The 23,677-nt window shown below is 39.9% G+C and overlaps 1 long non-coding RNA gene across 1 annotated transcript in view; it reads right to left on the minus strand.

The window, feature by feature from the left end:
* Nucleotides 1-2,683: 2,683 nt before the first annotated feature.
* The window catches only part of LOC115485209 (uncharacterized), a 63,932-nt gene continuing 42,938 nt past the window's right edge, over nucleotides 2,684-23,677 (minus strand). Inside the window, exons 5-6 of the long non-coding RNA XR_007780839.1 lie at nucleotides 10,967-11,024; nucleotides 2,684-2,918 (exon numbers count right to left, since the gene is read on the minus strand). This is a non-coding gene — a long non-coding RNA (uncharacterized LOC115485209). The remainder of the gene's footprint in view (nucleotides 2,919-10,966; nucleotides 11,025-23,677) is intronic.

Consider the following 23,677-nt stretch of genomic DNA (forward strand, 5'->3'; position numbering starts at 1 on the left):
CGGTTGCTAATTCACACCATTGTGATCTGTTTCTTCAGGAATATCTCTCCAGGACTAGGTAATGGTAATTTAATTGGCTGTTTCCTCCAATGTCCACGTTTCACTGGCTAAATGCAATGCAGTTCATCTGGCTGATGGATTAGGAGAGCAATCCCTCCTTGTGTAAAGTAAAGCTTTTAAGTCACAGACCACTCTGCTCTTCACCTGAAAGTGCAGCGTGGAGTTTCACTACAATTTCAAAAGACAGAGTGAACAAGAGCAAGGCAGCAACTGAATTATTTTTTTCTGTACTCATTTATCTGTGGCACCTCTGATTTTAGGTGCTTCCTTTTTAGTGAATTTAGTTGTCCCTTGGCTGAAGCAAAAGGCAGCTTTAGTAAGGTTCAGAAATGTCTCTAGGTCAGAGAGATTTCATCCATGATGACATCCATCAGTGTGTTCCCAAGTGATGCAGAGCAAAGGACAGTGGGGCACTGTTGCTGGTGGCTGTAGGGGTGTGTGAGAATCCCCTCCCCACCAGAGTCTCCCTGAGTGGTGGCTGCTCAGGGGGAACAGACACAGCCACCTGCCCCCCACACCATCCACACCCATCAGCTGATGTCTCAGAGAGGCCTCCACAAGCATCCACTGAGGCAAAAATTAAGTCATTTAAGCATCTTATTTTTGCCCTCTGGAATAGAGGCCTCTATGATGTGATCTAATAAAGGGTCTCTTTCTAAAATGCACCCTAGTTTGAAAATGGGCTGCAAAATAATGCTGTTAGTGAAGGTTTCAAAAACAAACAGTCACTAGCAGCAGTCTTTCAGCTGAGTATTGTATATGGAATGGAATAAAGATGAGGGCACTTCACAACTGAGGCAGCACAAGTTACAATAAAAATTCCAATATGCTGCCATGCTACATCAGTTATATTAAATTATTCTTCCTATGTTTGAACTTAACAGCTGTTTCCTCTTTCATTAAACATTCTCCCATGCAAAATCATTAAAAGCCTATTACCATGAAAACCCAACCAACTTTGAATGTTAATGAAATACAGATTATTACACTTGTCTTCCTTCTTCTATCAGAATAAGGAAGACAAAATGGCCAGACCCATTTCTAGAGATTGGCTGTAATGGTAGAATTGGTAAATACCTATCCCTCCTCACTTGCAGCAATGCAGGGCACTTTTCTTAATCCATGATAAAAATAATTTGCCAGATACCTTTATAACTTAACCTTTGCATCCATATTCTGAAGAGTAGCCCAGGAACCTCTCAAACCGGGAAAATGTCACAAGAAAAAAAGATGATTATGCCATATTTCCTACAATTTTCCTACTTAAGGTGCTTGAGAAATCTTTGCTCAGCCTAAAAGCAAGTAACTTTTATTCTAGAAAAGAGCAAATATACAAGACATCAGCTTAACAGATGTGAGAGTCTGGGATGGAAGAACTTATATGTTCTTAACTATATACACAAACACTGGATTTCAAAGCTCACCTGAAAAAATACTGCAGTTGTTGCACAACACTGTTATTTTTAGAGCTGACTTCTTAAGTTATGTTCACAGGCATTAAAAGAAAAAAAAATAAAAATAAAAAGCAAAAGGCAATGTGGTATTTGGGGCATAAGTAAGCATTCCTACACCTAGTCATCAGAAAACTCATCCTATGTGCTTTAGGATACACAAACCTGTTACTTTTGTCTGGGCATCTGAAAGGCTATTACTTTACATTTTCTTTTGTTCTACTATTATTTTTACCCACATATATACTCAATTTCACATAAGCATCCCAAATCCACCCAACCATCCCCACAAACTAAGATCTGTTTGACAACCTCAATTCCTTAGGTAAACTCCCCTAAATAAGGTTACCATGTCCAAAGGCCTCTGAGAGCACAAAGAGGGGCACTCACAGAGGGCTACAGGATAAAATCCCCCAGCTTTTAGAGCATTACCTTGCTATCTCTCCTCAAATCCTAACAACTGTACAAACCATTTCAAGTGAAAAGATATTAATTGGGTCAGAAAAATGAGGAGTAAAAGAGGAATATAATAATATAATAGAGCAAAAGGAATAAAAAATAAAATGGAGAAGTGTCTGTGGAATGCATCCCATCCAGCTCCAGCTGCTTCACTTTGAACTTGGGGTTGCCCCAGTTTTTGCAGTCAGCTCACCTGCAGCCTCAGCCATCTCTGGAGGCAGGCTGAAGCAGCTGGGGGACTCGCTGCATCCAAGCTTATTGATATCAAAAGTGAAGACTCTCTGCAGGAGGAAAAAAGGGAGTCCCTTACACACCTACAATCAGTTCCTTTTGGGAGCAGGTTGTTGATAGTGTATTTGAAGTGATAAGCACCATCAAGTTTTGTGTCTAGGGTTCTATGCTACATATTTAAGCTAAAAATAGTTTTTAAAAGCTAATCAGAGGAGGCTGTATAACATCAGCTAGGAAGTGCAGAGGGTGGTCTGATAACTTTTTCTTCCCAAGATCACTTACAAATTTAAATTTGCACTGAAAACAAAATTATACTTCCAAACACAAGAGATTCAAGAAAAAAATTCCCATTAACAGTTATTAACAAGAGTGATCAGTGTAAATCCCTTCATATTAAGTGAAGAATAAACTGGAATTCAAAGACTCTCTGAGGAAGAAAGAGAAGTTAGAAAGAAAAGCCCCAGAGACTCAGATCTCTCACCAGTCTTGGGAGCAGGGATCCACTGTCATCTCTGGGGCTTGGTCCCTGTGATGACAGCCAAGTCTGTAGGTGTTTGCTGGGCAGTAAGGAACATGCCAGAGTACCCAGGCCAGGCACAGAAGATGCATTTATCCATTTCTGGGGCTCGCTGTGTTCCCAACCCAGGTGTGCTGTGAGTGAACCACGTGGTAAGAAGCGAGGGCACGGCAGTCTCCATCCACGCTGCTGCCGAAGCCCTGCAGCAAAAAAAGAAATACTCATCAAATAAAGTACACTGCCATGAAATTGAATTTGCTGAGAAAGTACAGCACTATCATCAGCTGCTTAGGGAGCTTGTTTGGTGAGTCCTCAGAGATGGTTACAATGGTTGCTGCCTGTGAAATACAGAGGCACGAGGTGGCATGTGTTTAGGACCTGGCCTTGTGATATTTCACCATCACCCCCGAGTTACTAAACACCAGCTGAACCATGGTAACTGATTGCTCGTTTCTGCAGCCTGTCTACTGCAAATGTGTGAGAAGCTGTGCTCGCTCTGACCCAGTTTCATCCCTCTGTGAATACTGCTGTCCACACTGACCACAGGCTACATTCACAAGCTGGGCTGACTCTCTTGGCTCAGATGGTGCAGGATAATGACTGAACTCAGGCAGCTGACTCCCCAGTGTGGCTGAAGCCTCAGACACCTCAGCCTTGCCTTTTCCTGGGAAGCACTCTCGCTGCCAGTCTTTGTGTATCCCCTTTCCACCCATGGAGCATCTGGCATCCCCTAGGCTGCACAGCTGCACCCAGCTTTACCAGCATCACTTATAAACCAGAAAAGTCTTGTCACAAACCATAATAAGTTCAAACACTATTAATTGCTTAGTTCCATGGGTGTTTGTGTATTACATGGAAAGGTATCTCCCTTTCCTTTGACTTGGAATACTCTCAGATTTTCTGTGACTCCCCCTGTTTTCTGTTGTGTGGGAAGCATGGACAACAGCTGCTCCTCCCCTATATGGATGATTTTTAGCCTTTATACCCTAAAAGATACAAGGCAGAGAGCCCAGCTTCACATCCAGCTGGCAGGGAGCAGCAGGTAGCAGAAGTTTAGTTCAATTCCATGGTTGTAGAGCTCTAAAGGCCCTTTAGTGGGTCACAAGGGGTACGTGGGTGAATCCTTCTAGATTTCTTTTTTCCCCCCTCCTTTTGATTTGTCTTATCTCTAAGAGAAACCACTCCAGCCTTATTAATCTCCCTTCATATGAGAGTTTTCCTGCGTTCCAATTATGCTTGTCACCATTCCCTCAACCTTTTTTACTTCTTTTGTTATTACCTTGAACAAGGATGGACAGAAGAGTAGAAGTAGAAGAAATTCTCCAGTAGAAGAAATTCTCCAGAAATTCTTTCTGCGAACTACAGAAAAACAGGTCAAGGCTAAACTGATCTTTGGATCAGCTCTAGCAAGGTCAGTGGAGTTACTGTAGGAATGAATGTACTCTCTTCAGCTGTTTGTTGTCAAATTCAGGTTCCTTAATAGTGCTTAGGCTGTGAAAAGCAACTGTGGCTGACACCAAGCTGTCCTTGGCACATGAAATTGAAGTAATATTGAACGTATTTTAGCTGGAAATGTGGATACACAAAAGCCTTTCTGAGCATTTTAGCAAAATCATGCCTAAGCTTGTCTGTACAGCATTGCAACACATGACCAGAGAAATGATCTGGCCATCTGAAACTCCTGTTCAGATTGCTGCCAAAATGAGGGGACAAGAAATCTACTGCCAATTAATCAAGGCCCTGCCTTTTGTTCCGGTCGCTTGTGCCATCCAGTGCTGTCTAACAGGTTTTAGATCTTCTCATTATCCATACAGAGATTTCTCCTTGCTTTTATTTTTACTAAATCCTTCCTTTTGATGAGACAATCAATACCATAAATTAATAATATACCACTCAGGATATGCTGCTTTTCACTTCCATTTCAAATTACCTTGTTTCGGCATTATGCTCAAGAATAAATAGGAGACCTTGATTTTCTATAACATTTTTTTTTTTTGTGCATCTCCCACTCCATATTGACTCTATTCATACCTTTACTTTTTTTAATTCACTCTCTGAATCAAGCAGCTGTGGTCCCTCCATCTCTATATACAGAAATATTTCCTGGCTTTTAGATGATGCCTGTTGGTATGGCAAGACTCTGCTTTGTCCAAGTACTCTGTAACATAAAGGAAACCTGGTGCAATACAACCAACTGCCCATTAAGTGCAATAATGAGTTATCTTAGTGTATGTTCTTAGGCTTTAGTGACTTTCAATCAGGCAAAAAAATTTAGACCAGTATCTTGATTGGTGCCATCTTTCCTAGCACCCTATAGCCCTCACAGCCATTTATCTAATCTGTGGCAGCTGACAGTAGTTCTTCCAGACCCTCTCAGCTCCTAAGGCTTTATCATCCCACACTTTATGGGAATGTAGAAAAAGAGTAAGATGGAAGCACGATCAGAAGAAGTGAACTGAGCCACACAACAGAACAGTGCTGGAATAACCACAAATGGTTATTGCTGGAATAACCTCACAGCAAAAGCTTCATGGCCCGGACCAGCAAGATCTTCCCTCAGGCAGATGTTTTTGACTTGGCAGCGACTATAATTGCTTTCTGTATTAAGGATGCACAGCACAATACAGTAATTTCTATTCTGTAGAGTCAGTGTTCAAAGAGAAGAAACCAGCAAATGCCAAAACAGGTTCCTAGTGATGTGTGTGTTAGTATTCAGGAAGGTTTCCCCAGTCAAGAACCAAACAAAAGGCTGACAGTAGCCCAGTGATCCAGGTTTCATAACCCCCAGCAGAGAGCCTACTCTCCAGCCATAACCACAGCCCCTCCCCAATCTGCACCAGAGCTCCCATGTCCTCCCCCTCCACGGGGCTTGAGACTGACCTCCTTCTCTACAGATGCAGAGAGCAAAGGGCTACACAGACACAACATGCCAGTTCCCAGCTGGACTCTGCTGAATGAGAGTGTCACAGATCTCTCTAAGAATTGCAGTCATAGCCAGCCAAAGGCATATTCATGAATTCTCACTTTGAATCCCATTCCATTTAAAAAATGCTGTCCCCTTGAGGTTTTTTTTTTCAGTACTTGCAAACCTGCCAGCTTTTTTAACATATAAATAGGAACATTTAGTAAGAAAACAGGGACATGATTCTAACTCTATCAAAATACATCTGATAGAAAGAGCTTTCAGTAGAGAAAGAATTGAAACGATTCACTGCTTTTAAAGAATGGTTAAAACCCTATCTTTCATTACAGCAAGACCTAGGAGGAACGGCTTTGATCCCTCAATATTATTGGACCAAAGACAGTTAATACCTACTTCTAGAGTAGGGGCATTAGCTATTTGACAGAATTCTTTAAATTCCTTCCAGGGCTATTAAAGTCAATCATAAAATATCACTGCATTTACCTAACCAAAAATTTCTCCACCAGATCATTCCACAAAAGCCTTTAGAAGTTGCAATATCTAGTGTTGCAATTCTGAACTTCTGACACTTTCAGCTGGCTTCATCCCGCTAACTTTGGGAACCTTAGCCAGAAGCAAAGACCTTGCAAAGCTCCTCTGAAGTTAATGGAGAATCCGAGCAATAATTCAGGTTGACTCTTCCATGGGATGAATCCAATATATTATCCCACAGAGAAATATCCAGCCCTGAGTTATATACCTAGGCTCCCTGTTGTATATGTGGGGACATCCACATGTCTCTGAACAGGATCTGGAGAAGCCACCAGAAGGAACAGAGAACTCTCTCATCTAGCTGGCACTGAGCTGAGCGGGAAAACCTTTTCTCCCTCAGTCCCAGGAAGCTGCTGATGCAACCTTGCTTTCTAGGAGCAATGAGGACAACCATCCAGGTCTGTGGGAGCCTTGCCCATTCACCTCTGCCAAGGCAGTTTTAACCTAAATCTTGTTGAGCCCAGCAACAAACATTTGTTTGTCATTCTCCAGTTTCTTCAGGTTAATTTTCCAGTTTTACTGAAATGATTGCGTGTCTGTTGAGTGAGCAAGCCAAAGAATTACTCTAATCCAGTCACTTGGAGAAAGCATGGAAGACTGTGTCCTTACATTACAGTTTCTGCTCTCAAGATAATTCAGTTATTTGATATAAAATATTGATCGGAGAAGAAATCAAAACATTGATCTAACAGAAGAAATTACCATGTTTAGCGGATATATGAGAACACCTAGTCAGCAACAAGATGGCATTGGTCATGTTCCCAACATACCATTCAAAAAATTAAAGATTTTTCTGGCAGAAATGTAGATGCCTAAAGACTTATGATTCTGCCAGGGTCAGCTAGCAACAGAAACAAGATTTTAAGTATTTAATTGAGGTTTGACTTCTCCATAAGTGTGTAGGATGTGCTAGGAAATCCTACTGCTTCGAGATTTCTCTACAACGTGAATCTTGAGGGAAAGTCCAGTGATTGCAAAAAAAGAGGACTCAGTCTTGTTCCCTCTCCCATGAATAGATGGAGGCACATGTGCAGCACACTGCCACACATAATTCAAAATTGTATAAATATGTCATTTTTGAATGACAGAAGGAATGAGTTGGCCTGCTATCTACATACCACTCCTCATGGCACATTGGCACAGCATGCTTGCCAAATAAGAGAAATAAACAGGGGTTTACCCATTAATCCAAGAAATAAAGCTCACCATGTTTAGATCTGTTTCAAAAATGTGAACATACTACTTGGGAGACAACATTGTGCCACCAATAAGGTTACTAGGGTCATGTGCAAGACTGGAAAAAAGCTGGACAAGGTAGACAAGGTGGAGATCACCACTGCAGGGAATGGAAAGTCATGTATTTAAGCAAGTAAGCAGCCCAATGAAAATGAAACATCAATATAAAACAATGAAAAAAGTATTGGCAGAATGAAAAAAAAAAGACAATCTAGGAACACAGAAATAGAAAAAAAAATGAAAAGAGCTATCAAGGCCATTTTTATGCACTTGTACACTGGAAAAGAACAGTCTTCTATTCATTTGAGTGTTCTGTGGTTTTTTTCTGATTGAATAGCACTACAAAACACTTTTTCACAATGTATTCCTTATTCTAGAAACTCTCATATAAACTGCACACATGCTTAATATACAGACATATTTTATAATATAATAACTCATTCCTTAACCTCACAGTGAAAATGTAAATTGTCTTTCAATAATAAAGAAGAGAATCAGATTCAGGTTAATGAGAAGATTTGTCTGATTAACCTTGGCCACAGTGAATGACTTGTAATGGTCCATCAGTCATCCATGCCTAAGTAGGGCTTCCAAAAGAATTAAAGCCATGGCCAAAAATATATTTATAGAAACAATCACTGGCCACTAAATAAAATCTGGAGCCCTGTGTTAATCAATGAACTTCAGGAAAGCATATTTAGAGCATTCAAACACCTAAAGATGCACTCTGGGTGACTGAATTACTAGAGTTTACAGTCTTTCTGGAATCATATACCCAGGTGAGAATTAGATAATACAAAGAAAAAGGGTTACAAACAATAAAAAATACACATAGATTTCCACTTGTTAATAAAAACAAGCCTGCTGAAAGATAATAGTGCTTAGCAATTGGAAAATTACATTCCTGTATGTAAAATTAGTCTTGGTCCAGTTAGCAGCAGTGAGAAGCTAGCTGCATCTTGTGCTCTGATGGAAAAAAGTCTGGAGTTTGAAAAATGAAAATGAGGAGGTAAGACAGGGGTCATTCTCTCTGTTAATGCTGTGGCTACTCTGCCCCCATAAAGCTGTGTGAGGAAACTCCTGCCTTTCCAGGATCTGTCAAAGAGATAAATAAAGATGCTTTTTTTTTCTGAAGATGCCAAGTAAATATATGAAATGTCATTAACTCTTCTTAAAAACTAAGAACAGAACCAAACCCACAGTGTGCAGGTAGAACCAGGTCTTGGCATTTCAGGTATTCACAGGAGTCATTGTAAGAAAAGACAAGTGGAAACACTTGGGACTTTCACTGCTGTGTTTGAGGCTCTAAATTGGGCAGTAGTTTCCAGAGATTAAAAACTGTTCTTTTGTGTAGGTTACTACATAATATGCCTTTGAAACATAAGGAATTGATCACTGTGCAAGAACTGGTAACAGACTCATTGCAGTAGATGTCTGCTAAACTATAGCAATTCTTCTGTTCCCATGATTATCAACAGAGCAAGAACAATAACTCATTGCCAGTAATTTACTGGATAATTCTTGATTCTCCTCTTTACAAACTGTCACAAACAAAAGTTCAAACTTTCAAATATGGCTATTATTTAGAATTAGTTTTTATTTCTATAAAAAGTCCCAGAGATTAGAGTACTCATTATGATAAAGTAATTGAGAGTATGGATTGCATTAGTAGGTTATACTGATGGCCTTGTTTCAGGCTTCAGTCGGGCTCATATCTGCAAATAGACTTGAAAGGGCAAATGGAAAGCACATAATATTACAAATTAATATGTGACATAAAATTAACTTTTGAAATGAAGAACATAAACTATGCCTTTTTTTCTTGCTCATGATGCAAAGTTGCAAAAAATTGAGTGCTTAGAAAACCAAACTGTAGTACGTGCTGACTTTCAAATTGTAGTACGTGCCAGATATTCAGACCTGAGAGGTTTTTTTAACTTGTTAAATTCTGTCTTGTTCACAAGCCTAGCCAAAGGACAGAACCAACCTACCAGCTGTCCTAAGGGAAGTATCTGGCCAGCAACTTGATTCTTGTTCTTCAGCACCCCCGTCTTAATTATATTTTGCTAATTACGTTATTGACCTTCCTCTGAGGAATCTCTTCTCTCATGACAACAGTATTAACTCAATTAATTTAAAAATGGAAGGTGTTTCTTCTTTTTTTTAATGAAGTAGAGAGCATTCTAAAAATGCCATGAAAAGGATGGGTACCAAAGCACAAATACTTCTGCTGCCCACCTAGGGCCATCCCAGACTAATGGAAATTACTCTCTTGTTACCAAAACTACTGACTGTGAGCAGAAAAGGCAAACTATACCTTCACCATAATAATCAGAAAAGTGCCTAATATAGGTCATAGCTTCACTTAATCTAATCCACTATTATCAAAATACTGGCTTTTTCTACAAAACAGAACAAAAAATATTTTGTTGATACTAACAACATCAAAGACAAGTTTCCAGGAAGTAGTCATGATTGTGTTCTGGTAAACAAAAGGTAAGATCATAAGGAGTCAGGTCTGAAAAACATTTTGAAGACAATTTGCTAAAAGAATCAAAAGATGTAGTGAAATCTCTCCCAAACTTGCTGTGGGCAATCAGGGAACCCTAGGGCCAATGGGGTTTCCAGAAAGAAGAAAGCTAGGTGGCCTTGGTGACCACAAAGAAGAACTCAGGGACATTCCCACTGCATAGACTTTCCTGAGGACAGCAAATAGGAGCAGCTCAAATGTAGTAGGGGACTACTTAAGAGAGAACAATAAAACAGGTAGTAATGAATCAGCAAAACCCTAAGGTATTTCCCCAGAGTTGTAAAAGAACTGCTTAAACTGCTCAACCCTCCCCTTAAAAGGTAGATGGGAACTCAGTTTTGGAAAAGAAAATTAGAAAAGGTTCAAATACTTTTAGATGGGTAATGCTGATGTAGGAACAACAACATAGGAAACTTCAAATAAAGCCTAGAACTTCTGCAGGGAGAAAATATTACATCATAAATCCACTGAGCTCCTTGGAAATAGTCAGTGAGAGAACAGATTGTGGTGGTGCTGTTAATGAAGCATGCTTGTGTTTCTGAAGTGGTTTTGAGAACATCCTTCCCAAAAGATTATTAAATAGATAGAGCTCTTACAGTTGGAAAGACAGGGTAGGAACAGATTGTCAAGGGGGTTTTTTGGGGGTTTTTTAAAAGAGACATTTCCAGAGCAGTCCCACCAGCATCTGTGGATTTGTGTGCCTGTCCCATTCACATAAAAATGATCTGAGAAAAGTGAATAGCAGCATGGCAGCATTTGTAGATGATACAAAATAGTTTAGGGCAATATAAACAAAGGCTGTCTGCAATGTAAAAAGAGACAGCTCAAAACAGGTGGGATTTATTTTACTTGACCGCAGCATAGCTGTTAGAGAAACGAAGAACCACCTGAGTCTCATTTTGTACTCAGTGGAGAGAAACAGGCTGGATTCCCCTGGTCTGTTTGGGATATATACATTAGACTCGGAGGAATCATGGCTCTGGAGATGCTTCTTTCTCTCTGCTGCCTATAATGGGATCACATGGTACCTGGCTCAGATGATGTTTTCCTACATTTAGTCTGATGAACATGCTCTGGATATGCAGGCTGTAAAATAACAGACAAAAACTCAATGTCACTAAATGCAAAATAATGAACATGGAGGCAAACAATTTTAACTAGGTACATATAAATTAATGGATTTTAAATTGTCTATTACCATACAGAGGAGGGAACTAGGAGTCACCTCTGGTAGGTCTGTGGGAAGCACTCAGTTCACTGTTTACAGCAGTCAGAAAGAAACATAGATATGTCAGGTGTCATATCTGGGGATACCAAGTGCTTCACAACATAGGTATAAGATGGGATAGGTCAGAGGGGAGCTTTATTAACCATGATCACAGGGAACAAACATTTGGACAGCACTGGTCTCCCTGCTCCCCTGTGCTCTGCCAAGTGATTGCAGAGTGCCAGCCTAGAGACTGTGTCAATATGGAAGAAAGGAATAACAGTCAAACCAGAAATTATGCTGTTGTGTAGATGAGGTGAAATTACCCTTACTGGTGACAGGTCAGGTCCAGCTATTTAAAAAATCATCTCAGAAATGGTACAGGTGTAGGAGAAACACAGTGGGGATGGTCCAGAAGTGGGAAGATCTTCCAAATGGGGTAATATTAAACCAGCAGAACTCATTATGTGCAGAAATACATTTAAGGGGAATTAATTATGTAGTGGTTTGGAGAAGTTGCTGGTTATTCATTTTTGCAATTCTATCAATGTCAGAACTGGCTTCTCATCACAGGCATGTGGACAAGAGCATCATGTGGTACCTAGGGTAGGGAAAGCCATGGAACACTAACACACTGCAGCCTGATCCCAGGAGCTGGGTGTGGGTGGGAACAACATAAAGGTGTTCCAACATTTAGGGGAAACTAGAGATTGAGAGAACAAACAGAAAGCTAAAAGGAGCTAAAACCATACAACATGTGACTGGAGAGGCAGGGGAATGCAAGGAAGGCTGTGCACAGTGAAGGATTCAAAGAGAGAGCTGAGAGATATGGGGATCTTGGAGAATCCCTGTGTGTAATGGAAGATAAGTCAAAGGAACATAGTTTCTTAACCCTCTAACAGCATGGTGTCAAAGTAGAAAGAGAGCCTTCTTGCTGGACTGTTGAGTGTGAATCCCAGGGAAGCACATTCCCTTGCTGAGGTTAAACATCCTGAGTCAGCTTTAGCACAAGGACAGGGAGCCTAGGGCATTGCTTAGGGCCCAAGGCTTAAAAGTGTCCTAATAATTCACTGGGAAACAGAAAACTGTGACAAAGGGTAGAAAAGACAAGTAGATCTAACAGATTGATCAGAACTGTGAACTTTTCACAGCAGATGACCTCAGAAAAACCCTGCAGAACCGAATTCTGTTTGATAGATAGCATATGTGATATAAATATATATTTATATATAAATATAGAATATTTTAACAGTCTGAATATAGGCATTGAGGAAAATGTCTAAGCTGTTGATTGAAGATTTATTCTTCAGAACTGCCAAAAACTAAAAATCCAACAACATGCAACAAAAATTTGTGAATTAGCAGTTTCCATATTGGAGACTTTCCAGAAACAGTAAGACTATGGAAAATGTCAGAAGAATTAAAAAGAAGCAGAAATCTTCTTCCGTATACTTCAGAATGGGTATACAACAGTTCCATGCAGGAAAGAAAGATGTATTTTGAGATACTGCAATCACTTAGAAATGCATCAGATTATATTCTGTCCTTCTTGAAAGAAAATGTCCAACTGTCCTGTACTCATGTGGGGTTAAACACAATGTTTCAACTACAACCTTTGCAGAGACTGGAGAAATGCAGAGGTAATCCTTGTTGGAAAGAGGCACAAGCTCAGTTTTCTTTATGGACCCTCAATTACCTGCTCCCAGAGCAGGAGAGAGAGTAGAAGCTGGGTAGGAAAGGAGGACAGGGGCAAAGGGACTGTGGCAGTGGCACAGCAATGCCAGTGGCACTGGCTGTGGGGGCTCTGCTTCCTCCAATTCCCACCATGCCACATGGGACACTGAAACATTCACCATGGAGGCAGGAATTTGCCCAGGCTGTCCATGGGGACACAGAGCAGGGGAATTTTTACTTTTTTTTTACCTTTCCCTTGTTTGGAAACTCTGGATGATACTGGATGATGTAAACCTTTGTGGTTAACAGCTTATTTAATAAAATATTGATTTCTTTTTTTTTTCTCATACTTTAGGAAATAGGATCTTCAAGCACTTTGATTAAGTACTGTAGTTTCCTCCAACTCGTTTCAATGTTTAACAAAGTCTAAGTCCTAAACTGACTGTTTCCTGTTAAATTATTTCCACATTTTCCACAAGGCCTTTAAAAATAAAGTATGCCCACCAAGAACATTGATGAAGGAGAATAGCTCAACTTTATCCAGCAGTACAAGTACATCGACAGCTACACATGAAAAAACATCTAAGTGTAGTTTTGAGAGGAAAATGCCCTCACTGAAAAACAAAGGTGTGAATAAATAAAATCTGTCATAGTTACTGCTTAAATAAAACTAGCCAAAGTGGAAAATAAATGTTATGTATATCTCAGAGAAAAAACATTAGCATAAGTAATTTAGATTGTATAAAGTAATTAGTGTAATTAGACAGTACACAAAAGAAATGTGTAGGTTATTTGTTTCTATTTAATGTATTATAACCCTAGTACTAGAGATGAAGATGTATATGAACTAAGGTTTATAAATTTATCTCTTGAAAAATTTTGAAAACAGAAACCATCAATAATTTTTAATCATAAATGAAAATAAGATCACCCATAGAGTTATGAGATAGGATTTAAGAGAATTTAACCTGATGTAACAATACACACAATGGAATACAGACATCAATAGAGAACATTTTTCAAAATACCCATGGGATTCCTCTAAGTGTTCATCATAATATGGCTAAATAGAACTACTGCAAAGAGTAACAGTACACAGGAATTGTAACTCCAAACTGATAAATTTTGAAAAAAAGTATATTCACCTGAAACACTGCCTACAGAAAGCACATTTAAAATATTTATCTGTTTCTTTCACTCATAAGTTTGTAATTTTATGGGTCACATGAAAATTTATTTTAACTCAAATTCTACTTTTTCTTTTTCTTCCATATTAATTCTGAGGAATTAATATGGATTTTTTTTTTTTAATTTGTGGAACTTTTCTGTACTGTAATAATTCTTTCTACTGAGTATCAAAGAGACTGAAGGTATACTGGAAGCCTTTCTGAACCGGGTTTTTAAATTTACCCAATGAAAACCATTTGGCTGCATAACAGTTTTAACCAGCTTTAAAATTTCTATCACTCAAGTAGGAATAAATGGGTTCTTGGGTAATAGAGCTTGTGATGTTTGGCCATTTTAAACTTTGTTTAAATTTGAGATAAACATGTTCGCTGCACATAACTGAAATAATTTTAAAGTCAGCACATGCATGCTAACTTGAATTAGCTGAGGATCTAGTCAGAAATATTGTCCAGGGCACACACAGAAACCTTATGCAGATTGCCTGTCTGCATATTTTCAGCACAGTCTGTAAGAGATTGCACTGAAGTAAGCCATAGGTAAATGTTCCTATCTTCCATATGTTATCTGCACTGGCAAAAAGAATGTGTTATGGCCTTCTCCTCTTAAGGTTACACAATTAAGGCTTGTGGCCATTAGAAGAGAAGTCTGGATAAGAAAAGAAGAAAAGTTCTAGCACATAATGGTATTAAAGAAAACTAATACAATGTGCTAAATGGCTGAATCAAAATAAAAAAAGTGAAAGATCTTCAAAGTATTGACACTTCTGCCAAACAAAATGCACATCAACTTCATTAAGTACCTTCAGCTTGCTCCTTTTACTGTGACAGGAAAATAGAAAAGTATCAGTTTTCTAGATCCAGACACTATCTGTCTGTGTGGCTTGACACGGCAATGGAGCTGCTAGAAAACAAAAGGCTTTATTTGAGAAATAAAGAGAAAACAGAAGTGCTGGAGTGTTGATATAGAATCATGGAATCTTGGAATGGTTTGAGTTGGAAGGGACCTCAATGATTATCTTGTTCAAACTCCACCACCATGGGCACGGGCACTTCCTACTAGACCAGATTGCTCAAAGCCTATCCAACATGTCCTTGAACACTTCCAGGGATGGGGCATCCACAGCTTCTCTGGGCAACCTGTTCCAGTGTCTCACCACCCTCACAGTAAAGATTTTCTTTCTAACATCTAATGTAAACCTAATGTCTTTCAATTCGTACCCATTACTCTCTTGTGCTGTCACTACAGTTCCTGATGAAGTGCTCCTCTCCAGCTTCCCTGCAGGTCCCCTTCAGATACAGGGAGGTTGCTATGGGATCTCCACACAACCTTCTCTTCTCCAGGCTGAGCAGCCCCAACTTTACTGCACTAAACTGTATAATAAGAAAATGTTAAAGAGTGTATGACTCCTGAAACAGTAAATTTAGAGACTTTATCTGAGGAAGTTTCCCACTGGTTCTGTCCGTCCACAAACTACAAATGTGTGTATTGAGGGCCCACACTTCTGCTCAAACTCAAACCTGAGAAACAAGTTAGATACACACAAAATATGATCAACTTGAGGAAAATGCTCTAGGTTTTCCAAAGCCTAGACTAAAACCAAATGTCACCCAGGACACAATCAGTAGCTTTGCCTTGCTGTTCTTTCCTTTTTTATACTTGATCACCATTATTGGTCACTGCAAGGAAAAGCCAATACATTGTCCTTTCCCAGCTCTATTTAGAATAATGTCTCTAGTTGGAGTGTTTTGTGTTTACTGGAGAAAGGATGAGACACAGAGAAAGGAGTTTGCTCTGTAGGGACAACATGTGCAGCTCTGAACTGAATGACTAGAAAAGTTACCCCCAAAGTAAGTTCTCCCCACAGAATTAAAATTATTGGTGGACCTGGCTTGCTAATAATAGGATAAAATGCAACTTTGCATTTCCATATGATAAAAACAATGGAAAGGAGGTTCTCTGCCACATGATGGATACTAACGCCTCATAGAGCAGTGCACAGAGTTGTGGGTACAGTCAGTCCAGACATGCTGCTTCATCACCTCAGTATGCTGAAACTCTCCCTTCACCACAAGAAATGATTTTCCAGCACTGATTTATATCACTACTGATTCTAAGGTCACTAAAACCAAAATACTGACTGCACCAAGGGTAATATTTTAAGACTGTCTGGTGCTCTGCAGGAGCACTGATACAGAGGAAGTGTTGCTCCTGGTGCTGGCACAGCAAAGGTGCTGCACCCAGCCCTGAGCAAAGGTAGCGGTGGTGGTGTGAAAAGCATGATTCCAGTTCCTGAGGGAATGAGGCAGCCAGGACTGTGAGCAGGCACTGCTGTGGCAGGATGCCCTGAGGGCTGATGCCAGCAGGTGCTGTGTGCAGGCACTCACACCCCAACATCCTTGTCCTGCCTCTCCCTTCCAATCTCCAAGTCCTCCTCTAAAGCCTCCCACCGGAATTCCAGAGTGGCAGCGATGGCCTCCACGAGGCAGCCGCTTTGACATGGGATGCAGGGAGCCCTCTGAATACAAAAAACTTGAAAGGCCTTGGTGAAGGCCATTCCTGACATGTTTCACTCCCATTTCCAAGAGTCTCTCCTCTCTTTCCAGCTGATGAAATATAGCTGTTGTAAAATGCTAGCTAACCACATTGAGCAAATGGAGATAATCAAATAAAAATGAAACTATACTTACTAAAGAAAAACAGTTTCCAAATCACAGACTTTGGCTAGAGGCTGTGTTTTGCTTAAGAGTCTGCCAGGAGATCTGTGGACTGTTTTGTAAACAGTTCTCAAACTGGTGTTTGTGGGAGAGACACATGGGAAGGGGATGAGAGACAGATGGACATATGAAATGTGTCCCAAACGAAGTTCCTCAGGAAAGAAAATGCTCAAGAGCAGCTTTGATGGGATCTAAGAGAACTGCACACAGTGGAAAGAAGGTGAACAGGGAATTGTTCATTTCCCACAGTTTCCTGGTACACAAGAGCTAGGGGACAGCCTCAACTCTAAGTCAAACGCAAGGAAGCATTTTCTCCAACATAACGGAGAATTTAATGATGTAATTTATTGCTACCAAAGTTATAATGAGCTATAAAGGAATTTAGTGAGTTTGCAAACAATGGGATTACCAGGACTGTTTAGCAGAGCGGTTTAGGTGGAATTGAGAGCCCCACCAGCCCAAATTCAATGACTGCCTAAGATGAGATGCTGTCCTGGGGTACGAGATGGTGTTCCACACAGTAGAACCCTTATTTATATTCTTTCTAATACCCAAACCCTAGTGATCCTACCTTGATCACTATAAGACTTAGCATTATGCAGCAGAGTCATAATCTGACCTAATTCCAGAAGACAATTCATAGAACTTTCAGAGTTCTTTCTGATTCTTTCCAACCTAGCTGAAAATCTGTAAGCTGAAAAGCTGTAAGCCAGAGTTTAAAACGGTCCAATCTTCTATTTCATTCCCCCTGCTCTCTTCCTTTGACATAAAGTGTTTTATTCATCTTCAAAAGGGCACAAAAACCTACCCAGGGAACTGCAGACTGCTCAGCCTACTGATGTTTCCTCAGGAAATCATTCAGTGAGTCCTCTTGGAGTGCACTTCTGGCACATGAAGGAGAAGGTGGCTGGGAACTCTCCTGGGCTGCATTAGTCAGTAGTTTGAGGGGAGGGATTTTCTAGATACTGAACAAAGAAGAACATGGGCAGACTGGATTGAGTTCAGCAGAGGCCTCTAGGCTGGGTGGGGAGTGGACCATTTTGCCTTTGAGGACAGAGTGAAGGAACCAGATTGGTCAGCCTGGAAGAGACAAAGATATGGGAGGACCCAGGAGCAGCCCCTTGGCACCTCTTGGGGGGTCCTTGGCAAGAGGAGAGGTCTGGGTTCGTCATAGTGGTACATGGCAGGAGAATAAGAGACAAGGCATGTAATTTGAAATAAGAGACATTCAGGGGTTAGTTGAAAGGGAACACGTTTTCCCCACCACCCTGTGGAAGAGGCTGCCTAGAGAGGCTGCACAGCCTCCATCTCTGGAGGTCTTCAGGACCCAAATGGGTATAACCCTGAGCAACCTGGTCTGGGCTCAGAGGAGACTGCTTTGAGCAGGAGGCTGGTCTAGTGACCTTCTGAGATCCTTTTCACCCTGAATTATGCTACTAGCCTATGTTACTGTGACAGTAGTTACAATACTGCCTTTCACTCAGTTCTATAGATTTAATTAATTTTTTTTATCCTGGTAATTTTAGATTAATTGCTTTAGTTTTTCAAAGAAATGCATTTGATGCATGCTTTTTTTGTGAGTGATGTTTACTGTCCTAACTTTTGAGCTATTAAACTTGATGTCCTGCTATGTGTCACTGCCATTATTTAGTTTAATTGCTAGTTTCAGTTACAGCAATGTTTCTTGCTACTGGAGTCTCCTGCTAAGGCAGGAGATGCTGTCTTCTGCTTTGGTGAGACAAAGCAGGGATCCACCAAATCAGGATGATGGACCAGCGCTGAGGGAAGCTGTGGCACCATGAACCTTCTCAGTCACCCCAAACCCCCCTGCTGTGGGGGAGACAGTACCACACATGTTCTGGCACAAAGACCCTCTCCAGGATGCTTTAGGGGAGAGCAGTACTTCTTCCTCGTACTAAAAGGGGGTGCTGACTTTTAAGCTGTGGTGGGGGATCTGAGGCCTGTGCAAGGGAAGGATGCATCTCTAGATATTACCTGTCCCTGCTCAGGCTTGAGAGCTACCTACCATCTTTGAATGGCAAACCTCACCCTGGAAAGAAATGCATACATGAGCTTCCTGTTTCAACTTTCCTAAGCAAGCATTTTTAGAATAGGGAAACAAGTGAGCCTTAGGGTATTCACAGGCTAGGAATAAATCACTTCAGTAGTTTTACTCAGGCAATTTTATATTTTTGAATTATATGGAAATAAGAGCAATTAGCTTTTAGACTATTGTTCCTTTCACATATTTTACCCACCCATTTCCCATTCTTCTTTACAGGGCAGCTAATAGTAGATGTTTTGCTCAGATGGCTATTAAGAAGTGGAATGCTCAGAATATAAAATTGTACTTTCTTTTCACATTTTTCCCTCTCCTCAGAAGACTGTCCAGCACACATTTCATACCATACTTGTTTTGCTTCTTTCCTTTCATGCTTTTATGGTTGAATGCATTGGATTAGCTTCTATAAAACATACCATTATTTAGCAAAAAATAGTGGACTGTTACATCACATTGCAGATCAATGGGATTGTCTTTTGCATTCTTGAGATTTGTGACTAGAGACATTTTCAAAGTTTTCCCATTGCACCAAGCAATCTGTCAAAGGGAGACATCAGATACATGCAAATTTCTATCTTCTTGCATATGAAATGGATTGAAAAAATCCACAAATTTTCTGGTAATTCAGTTCACCAAAACCTAATGTTTAATATTTAAAAGACACAACATTTTAATTGTGTTTCTGGACTTCTTTTTTAATGTAATGGTTTTGGACTTGGTAGCAAAAAAAGAGAAAACCCCAGAAAGCACGAAAAGCAGAGGTGCTTTCTCTCCGTGGACACCCTGAGCTGGGACTGCAGGATGGTGCCAGCCAGTGCCCAACTGACTGGCAGTGTGCTGGCCCTGGGCTCAGCTCTACCGGGAAAAGCAGTCTACAGCTTCCAGATCCTGGAGGGTAACTCTGCTCAGCCACCTTTTGCATTTACCTCTTGAAAAATCTTAGGAAAAAAAATATCTTCAAAGTGAAGTATTGTGGGAAAATCATTAATAAGTGTCATGCAAAAAAAACCCCATTTGACCACAGATTTGGTTCCATGGGTTTTCTTATTTGGCCCCCTCCTCCAGGAGGAGGATAGGAAAGAAAAATGATTGCAACATGTTCTAATAAATTAATGTGTTGAAATTAGAAGAATGGAATTAGGAACAGAATGTGGAATTTCATACCATTGTCTTGGAATCCACAAAGTCTTGTACGTAAGGCAAAGCGACTTCATATTTTTCCATAGTAAATCTGAATTTATTTAGACTAGCATGTAAACACTGTTTCAACTCTACTCAGTTAGAAACACCTATAATTTTAGAAGAGAGGGACTGAGAATAATTAATAATATTTCTATTTTAGAATATCCACTTTACACTGAGCACATTCCTGTGCAGAGCTTGCCCAAAGCTTGTGAGGCAATTTTGGACATCCTGAACTGCTTTATGACACAAGACCCAGGCTTGGAATAGGGTCACTTTGCAAATATGAATTTACCTGTTGCTCTCCCTCGATTTTGTTCCCTACCTGTCCCCCAAGGACTTGTGTTACAGCCAAATGGTGTTTTCCAGCGTATTTGCCTGTTGGCATTCCTTGTCAGATGATTAATTACAACTTATTGTCCTATGCCTACTGCACCTTGTGGGATTCTCAAGCTATCTCTCCTGCAAGGACTAGGAAAGATGCATCCATGCTGCTTACCTCTTATGGAGAAGCCTACAGAATACATCATCATTTGTGCTGAAAAGCACAACGCAATTTTAATGAAGTTCTTTGGTTTGGACTTTGCAATAACAGCAGGAGAAAGTAATTTTCTTTGCACTGAAGCCATTAGGCATTATTAGTAGCAGGAAGTTTTTGTGAAATCTTGTGGCACGGGGTAGATCCTTTGTGTACTACCAAGTAAAGACCAGAGTTATTATTTGGGCTCTATGAGATTTCTGAATGCATAAAGCTAATTATTTTTATATTTTCTCTTTTGTTTTTAGTGCAACAGAATGGCATTATGGTATTCGGTAGCAGTGAAATTATATTTGGTATTTAATAAATCTCAGCCTCACTTAGCATTTTTAAATGACAGAGGTTTATTGATAACTTATATTTTGGCCCTGGTATTAAAGTATCCATAGCACCTCATTTCAAACAATTTTTCATAGTAAAATGAAACAGTTTTAGATGTGGTTTAGATATCAGCCAAGATATGCCCTTGGGGTGCAATTATCACTTATGATATTAAAGCAAAAAGAGGAGGTATTGAGATAAACAAGTATTCTGGAAAAAGCATTGTCCTAAGTTTACTTTTATTTATTCCAGAAATACTCACTAAACAATGAGGCATGCAGAAGAAAAAGTTTAGCATTTTTGGCACAGGTTTTATTCTTTAACTTTCGGAGTCATTACTAGTGAATGGAAGTTACCTCGGACAAAAGGGATTTAAAATGATTAATGACTCGAGATCTCTATCTGTAACAAATAATTTCCAATAAAACCAGATTGCACAGGGCTGAATGGCAGTCATTACCATGAGCCTCTTGCACCTGCTGTTGTAGCCCTCCACGAGCTCCAGGTACCTGAAGCATTCAATGCACGTGGCACTGATCAAACCATCAGGGTCAAAAATAAATAGCAGACAAGATGATGGAGGAAAACCAGCTGAGGCATTAGTGCTTGCAGACAGTACCTTTGTACATCAGAGACCACTGCACATTTTCTGATCACTGTACTTCCATAGCTTCTTCAATTAACTCATTCTGTATGTTATTACCCAGTCCCTTGCTGAGAAGGATCCAGGACATGAAGGAGTCCTACGACTTCTGGTTGTTATCTTCCCCAATGAATCCTTACTGCCATGAAGCACAACTCTCTAACAACTTTACACCTGTAAGAAAAGATTTAGGAAAGACAAAGTCTCTAGACTCTAAATCAGTCAATGGAAGCCACAAATAACTTCATTAGAATCAATGTGTTCAGCCAGTGCAGTTCAGACAAGGCACAGCCAAAAGGTCTCTAAACAGTAATTGTCTCAGTAAAATCATGCATGGTGAATCACGGACTTACAGATTTTAGACTGGGCAGAGATTTTAAAACAACAAATTGCTGATAGGTTAATGGATACCCCTTTTCCTTGGTACTTTCCTTCACATGAAGAGCTGCAGTAAAAGTTCAGGAAGTATGAGTGACTGTACACTGTTCTTTTGTAAAAATAGTACAGGATATGGCATGCTTTATGTAGGTAAGTGCACTGGGACCTTCTTTTGGGTATATTCTGCTCCCCACAGCTTGGAAGTGCCATGAAAGTACAGAAAACACAGAGAAAACATCATTGAAAGTATCTAGTGACTTAGGTTAGACAGACAAAACTCAGTTTCTACAGTCTGCCAAAGAGAAGGCTCAGGGGAGACAAGATCACAGAATACAAATACCTTCAAAGGAAGAGGATTATTTGCATTACCAGAATATGACAAAACAAAGAACAGGGGCTTCAAACTAGAGAACACGAAGAGCAGTGGAGTAATTAAGCACTGAATGAAGCATGGTGCCAGTGAAGAAAGGGCCAAGAGGGAAGAACAAGGTCAGAAGAGGAGACAGAAACTGACAGAGGAGGAGAGGATTACAGGCATAATTAATTAATTCAGTGTTCAGGAAGCTGGGGGATTAGGAGTAGGCAAAAGCTGTATCCTTCCTCCCTCCACAGAAGAGCTCTATGGCCTGCTGCACACGGGCCACCAAGGCAAGACATCCTTGTCTTCAGTGATCTTGTCCGTGCAGGTACCACTTGTCCAGGAAGAGCCCACCTACCAAAGCAGGGCTGTCACAAGCCTGCACTCTGCACCAGCTGTCATCAAGTCTGTACCTCACCTACTCAACTGCCCCAAGGGTGGAGAAAGTTCTTGGCCTGATCTAATAGAGCTCAGGTTTTGCTATACACTTCTCTGCCATCACTTACATATTTTCCAAGGAAGTGCAATCAAGCTTCTTCCTTTAACTTTCCAATCCTTTATGAGAGCTAAAGGCTTTTTATTAAAATATGCTACATTAATAGTATAGTCTTAGCTAGCATTTTAATATCTTACAACATTTGAAGATTCATGTACTTTCTTTCCCCTTTATGGAGAGCTCCAAATATGCAAAAATTAATCTCCATTTTAAAGAAGGAGGAAGCAGGTTTCGAAACAAGTAATAAAGACAGAAAAGTCATTGCTTTTGAAAGACAAAGAAGAATGTCTAAATCATTGACAATACAGAGTCAGAAACAGTTACATGCCTGCAACGGCCACATATCCTTTTCCTGACTGAAGCAATGTCAAAGGTGAAGATAAGTTCATTATAAAATAATCTTCAAAATAAAAAAATTTAAAAAGCTTATTGGAAAAGCACTGTGGTCAAACAACAAAACATCTTTGGAATATCAGAACAGGGGTGCACACAAGAGAATACACCTTCAGATACATATTAAAATGGCCCTCTTGTTTAGGTTTTTTAGTTAAGTCATTGGTTCCAAAGCAGACATAAGTTTAAAGTATTGCCATGAAGTAAAATATGCACTTGTGTTTTGGCTAAATAAAGAAAATTTCAGAAGATGGCAAATTATCCTAGTCAAGAACTATTTCTGGAAAAGCAGTGCCTGATTAGTCCGTATTTTAATCAAGTAAACAGAGGACAACCAATTCTATAAATAATATTGGGGTTTATGTGAGAAGAAATTAGCAGGATGCAATCTTTACAGACTCAGTTGTTTTCAAATTAATTGGAATACATAATGAAAGTAATTACACTCTGATATTTTGGTGCATGTCTTAGTGTACATTGGAAGGAGTCCAGTAAGTTGTCTGTCTATATCTGGTATATAGAATAATGATTTATCATTTTAAATTGCTCCTTATGAGCAATAAGCATGGAGTATTTGTATAAAGA

This window comes from Serinus canaria, chromosome 1A (assembly GCF_022539315.1).
Source record: "Serinus canaria isolate serCan28SL12 chromosome 1A, serCan2020, whole genome shotgun sequence".
NCBI lineage: Eukaryota > Metazoa > Chordata > Aves > Passeriformes > Fringillidae > Serinus > Serinus canaria.